At 41.2% G+C, this 14852-nt stretch overlaps 1 protein-coding gene across 2 annotated transcripts in view; it reads right to left on the bottom strand.

Annotated features, from left to right (window-relative positions):
• The window catches only part of CPQ (carboxypeptidase Q), a 624464-nt gene extending 616488 nt beyond the window's left edge, over window positions 1–7976 (bottom strand). For both annotated transcript variants that reach the window (XM_020968909.2, XM_020968914.2), the window contains exon 1: window positions 7889–7976. The gene's annotated coding sequence lies outside the window, so the exon portion shown is untranslated. The remainder of the gene's footprint in view (window positions 1–7888) is intronic.
• Window positions 7977–14852: the final 6876 nt, after the last annotated feature.

The following is a 14852-nucleotide window of genomic DNA, read 5'->3' as shown; positions in this document are numbered from 1 at the left end:
ACATGAGACCTGAAATCTCCATCTTTCTTTCTTCACTTGCCCCTGAATTAGGGAACTATCTATACACAAGGAAGTAGATACAGTCTACAGCCACCATCACCTTGAGGTGCTGCTAATAATGAAAAAGTCACCTGGAAAACCACTCTGATAGATTCTCACCTAAAAATCACAGATCTGGACATAAAAGAGATGTAAGATCATTTTGCACAACCCTCTTATTTTATAGAGGAGGACATTGAGGTTTACAGAGAGGTTCACATATACAAAAAGTTTATACATACAAAGTTTTATATATTTAAAGGTGTGTGTGTGTGTGTGTGTGTGTGTGTGTGTATGTGTATGGAGAGAGAAGAAGAGAGAGAGAGAGGTGTCTAAAGAAGTTATAGGGAAAGGGCAGCTAGATGGTACAATGGATAGAGCTTCTGCCTAGAGTCAGGAAGCCCATCTTCCTGAATTAAAATCTGGCCTCAAACACTTACAAGCTGTGTAACCCTGGCAAATCACTCAACATCTGTTTACCTCAGTTTCTTCATCTGTAAAATAAGCTGAAGAAGGAAATGGCAAGCCACTCCAGTATCTTTGCCAAGAAAACCTCAAATGGAGTCACAAAGAGTCAGACATGACTGAAACTACTTAACAACAAATGACAATAAAAAATGACTTGTCCAAGGTCACACAGCCAGGATTTGAAGCCAGGTCCAAATCTAGTTCTCTTTCCACTAAATGTTTATTGATTCATTGATTGATTGACTACACCATGATTTTCAGGAACATCTGTCAAAAATTAGAAACAAAAAACACAACATAAACTATTCCATGGAGTCTGGGTGGGAATTATTCATACAGGGCCACCTACTTTCTGCTTCCAAAATTGGCAACTCTCTAAATGTTTATATATGGCACTGCCTGTCTTTCTATTTGGGTCAAAGCAAAAGAATTTAGTCAAATTCTAAATGAACTACAGAAATGTTCAAGGCAATAACCCTACACTAACTCTTTATTCTCATTCAACCTTTTTCTCCAGCAGTCCAGGCTCAACCAGCACCCAGGACTAAATCCATATTTGGTGGGGTGCATTCCCATCATTACTATTAACCCAAAATTCATACACAGCTGGCACTTGTTCAGATGTTTCAGCCGTGACCAACCTTTCATGACTCCATTTGGGGTTTTCTTGGTAAAGATATTGGAGTGGTTTCCTTCTCCAGATTAATTTTACTGATGAGGAAACTGAAGCAAACAGGGTTAAGTGACTTGCACATGGTCACACAGACAGTATGTCTGTGAGCCAGGACTGGAATTCAGGTCTTCCTGACTTCAGGCTGTATCCATTGTACCACCTAGTTGCCTTTTATTTTTGGAGGGTGGGGAGGGCAGGAGGCATAATGAGAAAGCCTTTATTTCAATCCATAGAAAATGTACTAGACATTAAGACTTGAAGGATTCAAAGGTATACATAAACCTAAAACAATGACCAAATAGCGCATTAAACTCATTATACTCCTACCCATCCTTGTAAGGTAAAAACAACTTTGTGGGATTACTGAACAGATATTTCACATTCACCTCGGACCAGTTTTAGATATCCTTAGACCTCCAGCTTTAGTAAGGACCATTAGCTTTAGTACAATCCTAGACGTCTTCTCTAAGAAGAAGGCTATTAAGGAAATCCTTTCCCCATGATAAAATGGTGCCAGACTCTGACTCCTCCTCCTTAACTGAAACTTACATAAGATCATTTCCTCCTCACTCTCTCCCCCTCCATATCCAATCTTCGGCCAAACACTTCCGTTTCTGTCTTCGTAACCCCTCTTTGCATTCACCCCCTTCTCTCCTCTGACACTGCCACTACCCTGGCACAGACCTTCGTCACCTCCCACCTGCACTACTACATGCTGGACTATCGGCTGGTCTCACGGCCATAAGTCTTTCCTCACTGCCAGCCATCCTCCACTCAGCTGTCAAATTGATTTTCCTAAAGTAGAAGTATATTTTGTAAGCCCTCCTCCACCTCAAGTCTTCTGTTCTGCCGGCTAAATATCCTTTGTTCCTGTAACCAATGTTTATGGGGCATCATAGTCAAACCTTTCATCATTCCTTTTGAAAAAAAAAAAGTCTGAAAATGTTTCCCTTCCTAAGCTCTGTTTTTGGCTGGAAAAGTATATGGAGTACTGGGCCTGGAGTCTAGAAGACATGAGTTTAAATCTGGCCTCAGATATTAGTTGTGTGACCTTTGGGCATGCCATTTAAGCACTGTCTGCCTCAGTTTCCACAACCATAAAATGGGGATAATAACAGCATCTACCTAGCAGGGTTATTGCAAAGCTCAAATTGGAATATTTGTAAAAGGGCTTGCTTAGCCCAGTGCCTGGCTCAGGCGCTGGAGGTGTTATATAAATGCTTATTCCCTTCCCCTTCCTCTTGGCTACCTAAGACTCCATTCCCCAAGGACTACCTTCTGGTTTAGTTGTTCCATTCCTAGAAGACATATGACCCTGTAATTCAATTCTCCAAGCATTTATGAAGCTCTCATTAAGTGCATGGCACGGTACTAAGCACTAATTCAAAGATGAAGAACAACAACAACGTAAAAATCCCTTGAAGAGCCTATAGACTAACTAGGAAGAGGGGAGAGAGGGCAAGACATATATTTAAGTAGGATACAAGGCAAAAAAAATGAATATAATTAGGCCAAAGGAGGGCCAGGAAAAATACTAGGGTAAATTTGAGAAAGCAAAGATCCTGATCAATTTAGGGGCAAAGGAATGGGGACGAAGGGAGAAGAAGACAGGCAGGAACGGTCAGAAAAGGCTGCTGGTTTACAAAAACAGCCCGAGATGTCAGATCCCCACTGAATTTGACACAGTAGGCTCCGCTTGCTCCAGTCTTATCCAATCCAACCATTCACAACAGCTAAAGCACGTAGCATAACTTTATTTTGTTTTACTTTTACTCACTTTGCAGTTTTGATTGTTTAGACATCATCATGCAAAATTATTTAAACATGCATGCAAAAATATTGTTTAAAATATGTATTTAAAAAACAACATGATCTCAAAGATCCCTTCCATCGCCAAAAGTCTATGCTCTGTGATCTCAAATTTATGCAAATGAAAGACACTAGGTTCCCAGAATGAATGGTGGAAAAATATGGCAGCCTCATTCAGGGCTTTCACTGAAGCAAGTGAGTGGTAGAGAACCAAGACCATGGCATTAGAGAATGAAATTGTGCCCTCCTCAATCACCCCCAAATCCTGCTATACCGGAAGAGAAGAGGAAAGACAAAGAGCTAGAATTTACAACTAAATTGCCAAAGAGAAAGGATATTCAAAGAATCACAAGCAAACTCTCTTGGGTAAGGAGAGTTCCTTGGAATAGTCTATAATTTCAGGAACAATAAATCCTTAGCCCAGACAACATTCAATATTGGTCTGACCATAGGCCACATTTTCTACCCCTAGCCTTTAACCTAGCTTGCATAAAACTTGAATATATCTGATAAGTGGTGCCATTATTTAGTGTATGTTGTTTTTATTGTCTGACTCTTTGTGACCCCATTTGGAGTTTTCTTGGCAAAGATACTGGAGTGGTTTGCCATTTCCTGCTCCAGTTCATTTTATAGATAAGGAAACTGAGGCAAACAGGGTGAAGTGATTTGCCCGGGGTCACATAGCTAGCAAGTTTCTGAGGCCAAGTTTGAACTCAAATCCTCCTAACTCCTGACCTAGAATTCTATTCACTGCTCCACCTATCTGCCTTTATTTAGTTTTACCAATACATTTTTGGCTTTCAGTGAGATCTTACTTTAATGATGTAATCTATATTCTAGGATAACTCATTCAATTCAATGAGCACCTATTAAACACTGTAACGGCCATTGTACTAGTTGCTGTTAAAAGCAAATAAACAACAAACAAAAAAAGAAATCCTTGCCTTTAATGAGCCTACATTCTAATATACAACCTTGATATAAACCAATTTGGTAAAATCACAGAATTTTTAACTCAACATTCATTCACTTAGAAAGGCAGCATAGCTAATGGAAGAGAGGACCGAACCTAGAATCAACTATCTGGCTCTAACACATACTAGCTTATGACCGTGGGCAAGTCACCCAATCTGTCTGAGACACAATTTCCTCATCTGTCTGCACTTGAGTCACAGACACTTGCTAGAGAAGTGATGCCCAGATATGTTGGAGAAACCATCCAGGGCAATTTACATAACGTAGTCTGGTTATATTAGAGGATGATGGGAGAAGAAAAAAACACATGGAAAGTAAGGTGGGAATGGCTTGTCCATCACCAAAAGACTCAGTTGGGAAGGATAATCCAAGCAGAAGGCACACTCTCCAGGCACTGAGGGAGGAAGGCAGTAAAGTACTACCAAACTGTCATGAGTCAACCCAAAGAAGAAAACCTATTGGTTTGGCTCAGATATTCCCACAACCACCTAAAAGGCTCTGAGGGTGGAGTGGCGGGATGAAGAAATAAATGGGCAGAAGATTTCAATAGGCTGGAGGAAATTAATATTTGAGAGCAGAGATTCTTAACCACTTGGCAGTCTGGTGAAGCCTATATACCTCTTCACAAAATAATGTTTTTTAATGCATAAAAAATGCGTAGGCTTATAAAGAAAACCAATTAAAATAAAGTCTATCTACAGATCACTCAAGAGTCCATGGATCCAAGGTTAGCACCTTCATTCTAGGGGAAGGACAGAGCTATAACACTTTTACTTGAGGCACCATTGCAATCCTCTCCAAATTCCAAATGTTCAAAAGCTGGCACTATTTGTTGGAATGGAGCCAAATAGCTTTGGGTTGAGAAGCAGGTCTAAATGGCAAGAAGGACCTATTATACCTATTGGCAATAACACAGTGTTAGAACACCAAGAAGAGAGAATTTGTCAGGGGAAGATCTGTAAGATTCAGAGAACCAAGAAGGAGAAGCAAATTTCAGCCTTCCCCTTAATGACCTGAGGTCACACTATATGCACAGCTCCTATGAAGCAAGAGGGCAAGAGGGTAGCCTCTTGAATCTCTGCAAAGTTGAAAATGAATATTTTATATGTCTTTTGCTCTATAAATAAAACTGTTGCGTTTTGAAGCCTTGTCAACATAAGTATGTTAAGAGAGCCACTAACTACACTTGGGGGAGTCCCAGATACTGAAGTGCCCTTGGCTTCCCACCAGGGCCTGAGCAATGAGCTAGACTAGGAGAGGCCCCTGAAGGATATCAAATCAAAAGTACAAAGGGGACAATAGGATTGATATGAAGAACAAATGAGATAATGTTTGTAAAGTACTTTACACACTTTAAAACATCATATAAATGTCAGCTAATATGACTGCATAGCATTGTGGTGATTATTTGTTAACAGTTCAAAATTAGTGGGGTAAAAGGAAAACATAAGCAGGTAAGTGTTATAAATCTTCCTCCCTTTAAATTAAGTGACACAGAGTGAACCAAAAGTATTAGTGCTACTTGAACAGCTTGTAACAGACTTAAGACTTTTGGGCCACCCTGTGTATGGAAAAATTAAGACAGATAAAACAAACATATTTAAATTAGGAGTGATCATTCACTTTGCTAAGTCACCAAATACATTCCTTTAAATAGCCCAGACTCCCATCCTCATTTAAAATATAATTCAATTCACAAAAATGCTAAGTTTATACTTTTCATCTCTATCAGGTAAATAATCAGAGTTCACACTTAGATGCTTTACAAGGCATCTTCACAGAAACAGTATAATCTCCATTTTCTACTTGAATAAAGTAAGGCTTAGAGATTGACCCACAAGGCTAGCCAATGGCATAGCTGAAACTCAAAGCAAAGCCACCTTTCTCCTGCTGAAGATTCTTTCCCCAAAGCTTCCCTCTGATACACCAACAACCAATTCAGATTTCTCTACTGTCCCTACCTTATGTGGCATCACTAGATAGTGTAGTCAGAGATTTAGAAGTGTAGAGGCCCTCAGAAAGCATGTCGTCCAACGACCTTGCCTTCCCACCCCACTATTTCACAGATAAGGAAACTGAACCTCACAGAGAAAAAGTGATTTGTCCACGTTCACACAAGGTGTCAATTAATCCACTTTAGTAGATCAGTAAATAAGCTACTTCTGGTTAGCCTGTGCAGCACCATAAGTAACATAGTTCTACATATAGGAAGTAAAATGTTAAAATCATAAAATAATAAGCTAGAACAATAGAATCCTAGATTAAAAACAGGAAAAGACCTCAGAAGCCATCAAGTCCAACTCCCTTGTTTTACAGAGGAGGAAACTGAGGCCTGAGGAGGTGAAATCATTTTGCCCAAGATCACACAGGTTGTAAGCATCAAAGACAGGACTCTGACTCTGAGCTGGTGCTCTTTCTACTATAAGATGAGTTCCCTGAAAAAAGGAATCCTTCTTAGCAAACTCTTATTTTAGAGATAAGAAATCATAGGCCCAACTGATTTGCTTACATTTAAACAGTTAGTAATTGTGTGTCTCCAGATCAGCTGGAGCCAGCCTGCCAAATCCTCTGAACCCTTGCAAATCCAGAGTTCTTCCCCTAAAAAATTCGTCTGAGTAGGAAAACTCTCAAATATGCCCTTCCCCATGTTGTCTGTACATAAATAAAGGATTCCTTTGTTAATGTCTCTTCAGTTTCCTAGGTACTCTAGGATGAGAGACAGAGGAATGAGGAAAAAATGGTTGAGGGTGGTTGGGACAGAGGGATGAAGACACAATTCAACAAATGGGGGAAGAGGAAAGGAATAAGCATTTCTATAGGCCCTACTAAGTGCCAGGCCCTGTGCTAAGTACTTTAGAAATACTTCATTTGATCCTCAAAACAACTCTAGAAGGTAAGTGTTGTTAAGATCCCCATTTTACAGTTGAGGAAACGGAAGCAAATGCCATATACTTAACCTGAAGATTAAGTGTCACACAGCTGGTAGGTATCTGAGGTCATATCTGAACTCACATCTTCCTGAATCCAGGCTCAGAGCCCTGTCCGCTGCCCCACCTAATTTATAAAGTTGTTGCTCTGAACAAAGCACTCTCCTAGGTTATAGAGGCAGGACAAAGAAATAAAATATGATTTCTACTTCAAGGAGGCTATAATGTAACCGGGGTACATGTGATAACTACACAAGTAGAAGTTAAGTGTCAAAGAGATATCTAAAAGTGGATTCTTGAAAGGAAGGATCATTTGTGGAGAAAGGAGAGAGGCTACCAATTGCTTCCCCTACCTCATTCTTAAGAAATTTTGCTTAAACTGCCTCCACCCCCGCCCCCACCCCCGGGGGTCTTAGTTGTATTACTGTTCGGAGGGTTCCGTTATACTTCATCTCTCTGGGGACTGGGTGGAGGGGGATTAAGTAAGACGTTTCCTACAAGCCATGAATAATACTTTAACACTAGGAGTCACGGGATCTGGGCTTGCCCCAGAAGGTCAGTCATTTCAGCAGGCTGGGCCTTAGCCTGTTCTGTAAAAACCCAGGGACTGAAATCTGCAAGGGCACTTCAAGTCTTGCTGAAGTTCTGGGGTACTTTCAATATAAATGCGTCCTCCCTCCTCCCCAACCCCACATAGAATGTCAGCTCCTAGACAGAAGGGATTGTTTCATTTTTCACTAATTCTAGTACTTACTATGCACACAGTAGGTGCTTAATGCATGGAATGCATGTTGTTCCTCCGTTTTCCGAAGAGGACCAATGACATCACAGGTGATGTCTTGACTTGTAAGCACCACTGCAGAAGGGGAGTCTTTTCTTCCCATTTTAGAATACTGCTACCATCCTTTGATCCCGTCCCCACTGAAGGCCTGGCTCTTATCTTGCTCCCCAGGCTTCCGGCCCTCCCACCACCACCCGGATTCCGCTACAAACGCACCTTGGAGCACGCGTGTACAGAGGCCCGGCAGCGGCCGCGCGTGCACTGGATGCAGAGGCGGCAGCAGCCGCGGCGGGGGCGACAGCAGCAGCTCAGGAGTGCGGGCACCCGGGCCAGGTTGTTCTCTGCCTCTGGAGCACCGCCAAGAAAAAGCTTTTCCCTGCGAGCCCCGAGTCCCGTGACTGCGGGCAGGCCTCTGGGTGCAGCGCCTGCAGCGGCAGGAATGTGGCCCTGGCCCCTCTTGTCCACCTGCAGCCGCCTCAACAGCCCCGGGCAGCCTGCGTAACAGCCCTGCGGAAGGGCAAGCTGGGGAGATCCCAGCTCCTCCACTCACTCCACTCTTTCTGGAGTGCATCCTGCCCCGATGCATTGGGGCACCCGTTTCTAGGTTTCATGTAGAATTTTATTATGTAAATTGGTCATTTAGCCTGAGGGTTTTTTAAAATAAATACGTCTATTTTTAATCAGAACCAATAATATAAGTTTCTTTAAAAGAAATGTAGGGAGTAAGTTGTTGAAAAACTCAGGGGAAGATTGAATGGAGTTAGTTTCGGAAGCAGCATCCTCAGGCCAAAAAAGCCTGGCCTGTGTGCAGTTTGGTCCAGGAGCTACTGGAGATATAGGAGAAAGTGAAACTGACAATAAGGAAGTGGTTTTATCTAAGAATCCCGTGAGTGTAGGGAAGGAACTGGTTTTTGAGGCTGAAAATGAAAACTAAAGATCTGAGTCCTCTCAAATTGAGAGATTTGAGTTTTGAGGGGTTTTTGTTTTGTTTCATTTTAATGGTGGGGACTGCCTTTCTGTAACTCACCATTTAGCACAGTTCCTGGAGCACAATAAATGTTTGTTGCTTGATTGACTGAAGCTTGAACTTACAAGAATGATGAGGGCCCCCTTTCTTTGATAGCAAAGTGGCAAAAGGAAGCTTTTTGAAGTTGTTCTGTCAAATAAACTCTCTGTTGAATGAATAAATGCATGAAAAAAAATCATTACGTGTTAACTAATAATAGTAGAATTTATTCAGCTCTTTAGGGGTGGCAAAACATTTTGTGTATATTATGCTTCACAATAACCCTCTGAGGTGGGGCCAGGGAGGAGTGTTTTGGAAAAGAAAGTGAGAGGGAATGGTGATTGAAGTTTTAAGGTAATTGACTGATAGGACTTTTTGAGGACTGGTAGTTTGATTTTATTGTAGCTCTCAGAGCTAGGGGAGGGGGAACGAGGGCAGTTAAAAAGAGTTGTATTCACCCCATGGCTTGGCACTGAGATGTAGTGCCTGCATCTAAGCAAGACAGGGTGAATATAATCACTCAGAGCCCAGGGTCCCAGAGATGGAAGTGCAAATTCTAGGAGTTGCCCAAGGAAATAGCCTGTTGGGCTTGAGTTACTGCATCATGGTGGACTAGTTTTTTAACTTGAGACTGCATGATGATGTGGACCTGGGTTTGAATCTTGCCGTGACCTCAGAGAACTCATTCAAATCTAATGGCCTTTTCTCAATTCTTAACCTTTTTAACCTCTCTGCAGCCTTTTACACTATAAATCACCCTCTTCTCTCAAGGTTTTTGTGATACTGCTCTCTCCTGTTTCTCCTCCTACCTATTTGATTGAACCTTCTCAGTCCCCTTAGCTAGATCTTCATTCAGGTCACCTACTAATGGTGGGTATACCACAGGGCTCTGCCCTGGGCCCTCTTCTCTTCTCCCTGATTACCATTCACTTGGTGATCTCGACAGCTCCCATGGATTCAATTATCTCTATCTATGATAATAATTTTCAGATCTTATCCAGCCCTAACTTCCCCCCTGACCTCCAGCCTCATATCTCCAATTGCCCATTGGACATCTCAAATTGAATATTCCACAAACACCAACAAGTCCAAAACTAAACTTTCACCCCAAAACCCTCCTTTCTTCCAAACTTTCCTATTACTGTCCAGGCTACCACCATCCTCTCGATTACCCAAGCTCCCAACCAAGGAGTCATCCTCAATTTCTCATTCTCTCTCACTCCCCCATATCCAATCTGCTGCCAAGTCTTCTTAACATCTTTAGTATCTACCCCCTTCTCTCCTCTGACACTGCCATCACCCTGGTCCAGTCCCTTATCACCTCTTGCCTGGACTATTGTAATACCCTGCTGGTTGGTTTGCCTCAAGTCTCTACCCACTCCAGTCCATCCTGCACTGAACTGTCAAACTGATTTTCCCAAAGTACAGGTCTGACCCAAGATCAAATATAAAAGCCTCTTTTTGGCACTCAAAGCCCTTCATAATACGGTCCCCTCCAATCTCCTCACACTTTATTCGCAGCCATGTACTCTTCAACACGATAACATTGACCTTCTGGTTGTTCCTCTCTCTAGGCCCTTCATCTCCCTACTCTGGGCATTTTCACTGGCTATCTTCCATACCTGGAATTCTTTCCTTCCTCATCCCCACTTCCCGGCTTCCTTCAAGTCCCAGTTAGTATCTCACTGTCTTTCCTGATCCCAGTTAATGCTAGTGCCCTCCCTCTGTTGATTGTCTCCAATTTATCTCATATGTTCATATATATGTACATATATGTATGTATCTTGTTTGTACAAAGAGGTTTGCATATTGTCTCCCTCACTAGACTGTGAGCACCCTATGAGCAGAGACTGCTTTTTTGCCTGGTACATAGCCCTCTGCCTGGTAGTAGTAAGCATCTAAATGCTCATTCACAAACTATTTAGTGATAGAGAATATGCACATTGTTTAAGGATTTGATGGAAGTTTGAAAATTGATTTTGACTCCCAATATTTAATTATTGTATGATTGCAGTTTGAGAAGGTAAGAAGAAGCACATCCGTGTGTTAACCAGAAGATATGATAAGGTCCATGCACATTTCAATAATTCAACTCAATGAAATTCAACAAGTCTTCATTAAGCACTTACTGACTGCCAGGTTCTGTGGGTGTGGAAGATACAAAGAAAAAAAAATGAAACAATCTTTGCCTCGTAGTACTTAAGCACTACAATTTTGATACCTTACAGAGAAGTAACAGGGCAGCTAAGTGATACAGTGCCAGACCTAGAGTTAGGAGGATTCATCTTCCTGAGTTCAAATGTGACCTCAGATACTTACTAGCTGTGTGACCCTGGGCAAGTCACTTCACCCAGTTTGCCTCAGTTTCCTCATCAGTAAAATGAGCTCTTGGAGAAGGAAATGGTGAACCACTCCAGTATCTTTGTCAAGAAAACCCTAAATGGGGTCAACAGAGAGTCAGAAACCACTGAATAACAAAAGTAAAGGAAAAGTAGCCACAAACTCCATGCTTCCTTCTTGGTTTTAAATGCTGGACAATCAGGTTTGAAGAGCTCTGAAGGCAGAGTTCCTCTTTGTTGACCAAGTTGATCTAAGTCAGAGGCCAACCTTTAATTGGTTGATCAAATTGAGACTCAAAAGCCTAGTCAAGCATAGCAGCCTCTGAAGACCCTGCCTGGTCAGTTAGGAGTCATTGACTCACCAAAGGCCCCTCTCAACTTGCTATAGAAAAGGTGGTCTCTACCAAACTCAAGCAGTTCAAATCTCATCATCTGTTGGAGGCCTTTCCCTATCTTCCCCACCACTAATGCTTTCCCTCTGAGACTGTTTTCCATCTATTTGGTATAAACCTAAATAATTGTTTGGGTGTTGTCTCCCCCAACAGAGTGTGAGGTCCTTGAGGGCAGGAACCACATTAGCCCAGAGCATGACACTTGGTTAACACTCAAGAAATGCTTGTTGACTGGCTAAACCTGGGGTGGGAACCTTCGGCCTCAAGGCCACATGTGGCCCTCTAGGTCCTCAACCATGGCCTTTTGACTGAATCCAATCTTCACAGAATAAATCCTCTTAATAACTAAACTAAGGAGTTTCTGCCCCCTAGAAAATGGTTATGAGAGTAACTGATGTAATCTCCTCCCCCTTTTCCTAAATAATATTAGGAGCTTGGAATTAAATTTTTTTCTTGAAAAGAAAAAAAGTATGACCATAAGGAAAAGTTATTATGGGCAGATGCCTTCTTGTGTTTTGCCTAATATCCATGGAAGATTTAGATGCTAAACAGAGCATCTTATTTTCCATTCATCAGTCACACTCACCAAGGAGCCAGAATGAAGCTTCCTTCCTCATGTAATTTACTTGGCTGGATTTGAACTCTGTGTGTTTAGTCCTCTTGTTTGTGATTTCCCCTTGGCATAAGAAATTGAAAATATATGTCATAGCAATCAACCCTTATGTAGTGTTACCAAGGAAGGATCAAGGTTTTATGGTTTTTGGGGGGTTTTTCCCAATCACATTTCTCCACATTCAGAGACTAGGTTCCAAGCTACAGTGAGTGTTGATTCATGTAGGAAGGGTGAATCACCAGATCCCATCACTAGCAATGCCGAGGTCTATCCCTAGAATACAGAAATAAGAATACTTCTCCAACTGTGAACATATAGATCAAAGACTCATACAGCATGTTATTCAAATAACAAGGATTCGGAAGGCACATAAATGAAAACTCAGACTATTTGGGATAACCAAAGTTATCCCAAGCCAAGAGTGCTTGGCTGCTGAAATCCTGAGCCAGGAACCTAAAAAACAGTCAAGTTATTTTCAGTGATGGAAGGGTTCTAAGTCAGAAGGGAAGAAACAAGCATTTATGAAGCCCCTACTATCTGCCAGGCACTGTGCTAAGAGAAAGAATAGAGATTCACTATCATCTTATTTAATAGTAAGAAGAGAGATGCATCATCAGCCCTCCCACTCCATATCCGCAAGCATTTATGAAACTCCTACTAAGCTTCAGGCACTATGATAAGTGCTAGCAATACAAAGAAAAAAAAAATCTCAGCTCTCAAAGAGCTTATATTCTAATGGGGGGGAGGGGAGAGGGGGGAAAAAGGAAGAAGAATCTTTAGCATTTTCTCTAATATATAGTTGCAGACTCTTCCTCTTATAACTACTCTATTATAGCAGCTAGGTGGTCCAGTAGAGAACTGGACTGGGAGTCCAGAAGCCTTAAGTTCAAATATTGCTACAAGTACTTGCTAGGTGTGTGACCCTGGGCAAGTCACTTAACCTCTATTTGCCTCAGTTACCTCATCTGTAAAATGGGGATAATATAGTTCCCAGGATTGTTGTGAGGATCAAATGAGATAATACCTATAAAGCACTTTACAAACTTTAAAGTACTGCAGAAATGTCAGTGGTTATTACTATTATTTGTTGTTATTATTATCTCCTAGCAGGAAGGCTTCCCACGGAATAGGGCCTTGGACTTACCAAATTGCCAGGCAGGCCCTTGGAGAATTCTCTACCAACCTGTCTTTTCTGTCAGCAGCTGTGTGGGTGGCCATCCTTATGATGTCACAGCAATCTATCCACAAAACTACAGTGAGAAATGAGTATGTGAAAAGTGCTGAAAATGTTTACCTACGAGTGAAAGAAGGACACTTACTATGAATTCTTGGTACTGGTGAAAGCAGAGTGGTCTTCACGGCCCTGGCTGCCCATGTCAAAGGAGTACAAGGGAGGCAGAATCTAAAAAAAGAGAGAGAGCTTAAGTGTTTCCTAATCCTTTTCCCACACTATTAGTACAGGCAACATGGAAAAGCAAGTGGAGGGGTGGGAACTGGACAGAGAAATCCAACACTGCAAAGTGTGGCTTATGTTAAATGTGCAGAAGCCATGTTGAAGTAGATTCTAATACAATTGGACCCCACTGTAAAACTGCTCTGCATTTTACTCCAAGAAACACTAGATCAAATCGAATCTTCTAAAGTCCAGCTGGGTCAGATATTCTCTTCTTCTCCTCCTTCTTCCTTCTTATTTTTTCTTCTTCCTTCTTTCTTCTTCTTCTTCTTCTTCTTCTTCCTCTTCTTCTTCTTCTTCTCTCCTCCTCCTCCTCCTTCTTCTTTTCTTCTTCTTTTTCTTCTTCTTCTTCTTTCTTCTTCTTCTTCTTCTTCTTCTCCTTCTCCTCCTCCTTCTTCTTCTCCTCCTCCTTCTTCTCCTCCTTCTTTCTTCTTCTTCTTCTTCTTCTTCTTCTTCTTCTTCTTCTTCTTCTTCTTCTTCTTCTTCCTCTTCTTCCTCTTCTTCTTCTTCTTCTTCTTCTCTTCTTCTCCTTCTCCTCCTCTCTTTCTCCTTCTTTCTTCTTCTTTCTTCTTCTTCTTCTTCTTCTTCTTCTCTTCTTCTTCTTCTTCTTCTTCTTCTTCTTCTCTTCTTCTTCTCCTTTTCCTTTCTCTCCTCTGACAATGTGATGGAGCATATGGTCCCTTTCTAAGAATAATGCTTTTATTTGCATAAAACAAAATATATAGGATTGCAAAGCTAATTAATTATATTGAGATGCAATCATCCTGATACTTTTTAAAAATAAGTTTACAGGCCCCAGGTTAAGAACCCCTGAGCTATACAGTAATAACAAGTTTTATATATATATATATACACACACACACACACACACACACACACACACACATACATATGTATATATACATATATATACACTTACATATATATATATACATATATACATATATATATAGCTTTAAAGTTCATCAAGTGTCTTACATAAATTATCTCATTTAAGCCTCACAACAATCCTGTGATGGAGATACTATGATAATTCCCATTTTTCAGAAGTCAGTCAATAAGCAATTATTAAGTGCTTACTATGTGCTGGACTCTGTACAAAGTACTGGATATACAATGAAAAGCAAAAACATTGTCCTTGATGTCAAGGAGGTCATATTTTAATGGAGGAAAAAGCATGTAAATATTTGTATCCATATGAGATATATACAGTACAATGTAAATGGAAGGTAAATCTCAGAGGGAAGAGGGGTACAGGGTAAGAAGTGAGAAAGGCTCCTGCAGAAGGGAGAGTAAAGGCTGAGTCTTGAAGAAAGCTAGGTGAGGAAACTGAGGCATAAAGAGATTAAATATCTTGCACAATGACATAAACTAGTT

This window comes from Phascolarctos cinereus, unplaced genomic scaffold, assembly GCF_003287225.1.
Source record: "Phascolarctos cinereus isolate Bilbo 61053 unplaced genomic scaffold, phaCin_HiC Scaffold_4;HRSCAF=312, whole genome shotgun sequence".
NCBI lineage: Eukaryota > Metazoa > Chordata > Mammalia > Diprotodontia > Phascolarctidae > Phascolarctos > Phascolarctos cinereus.
Note: the sequence above shows the minus strand (reverse complement) of the source record. Positions and strands in the feature narration are given on the sequence as shown.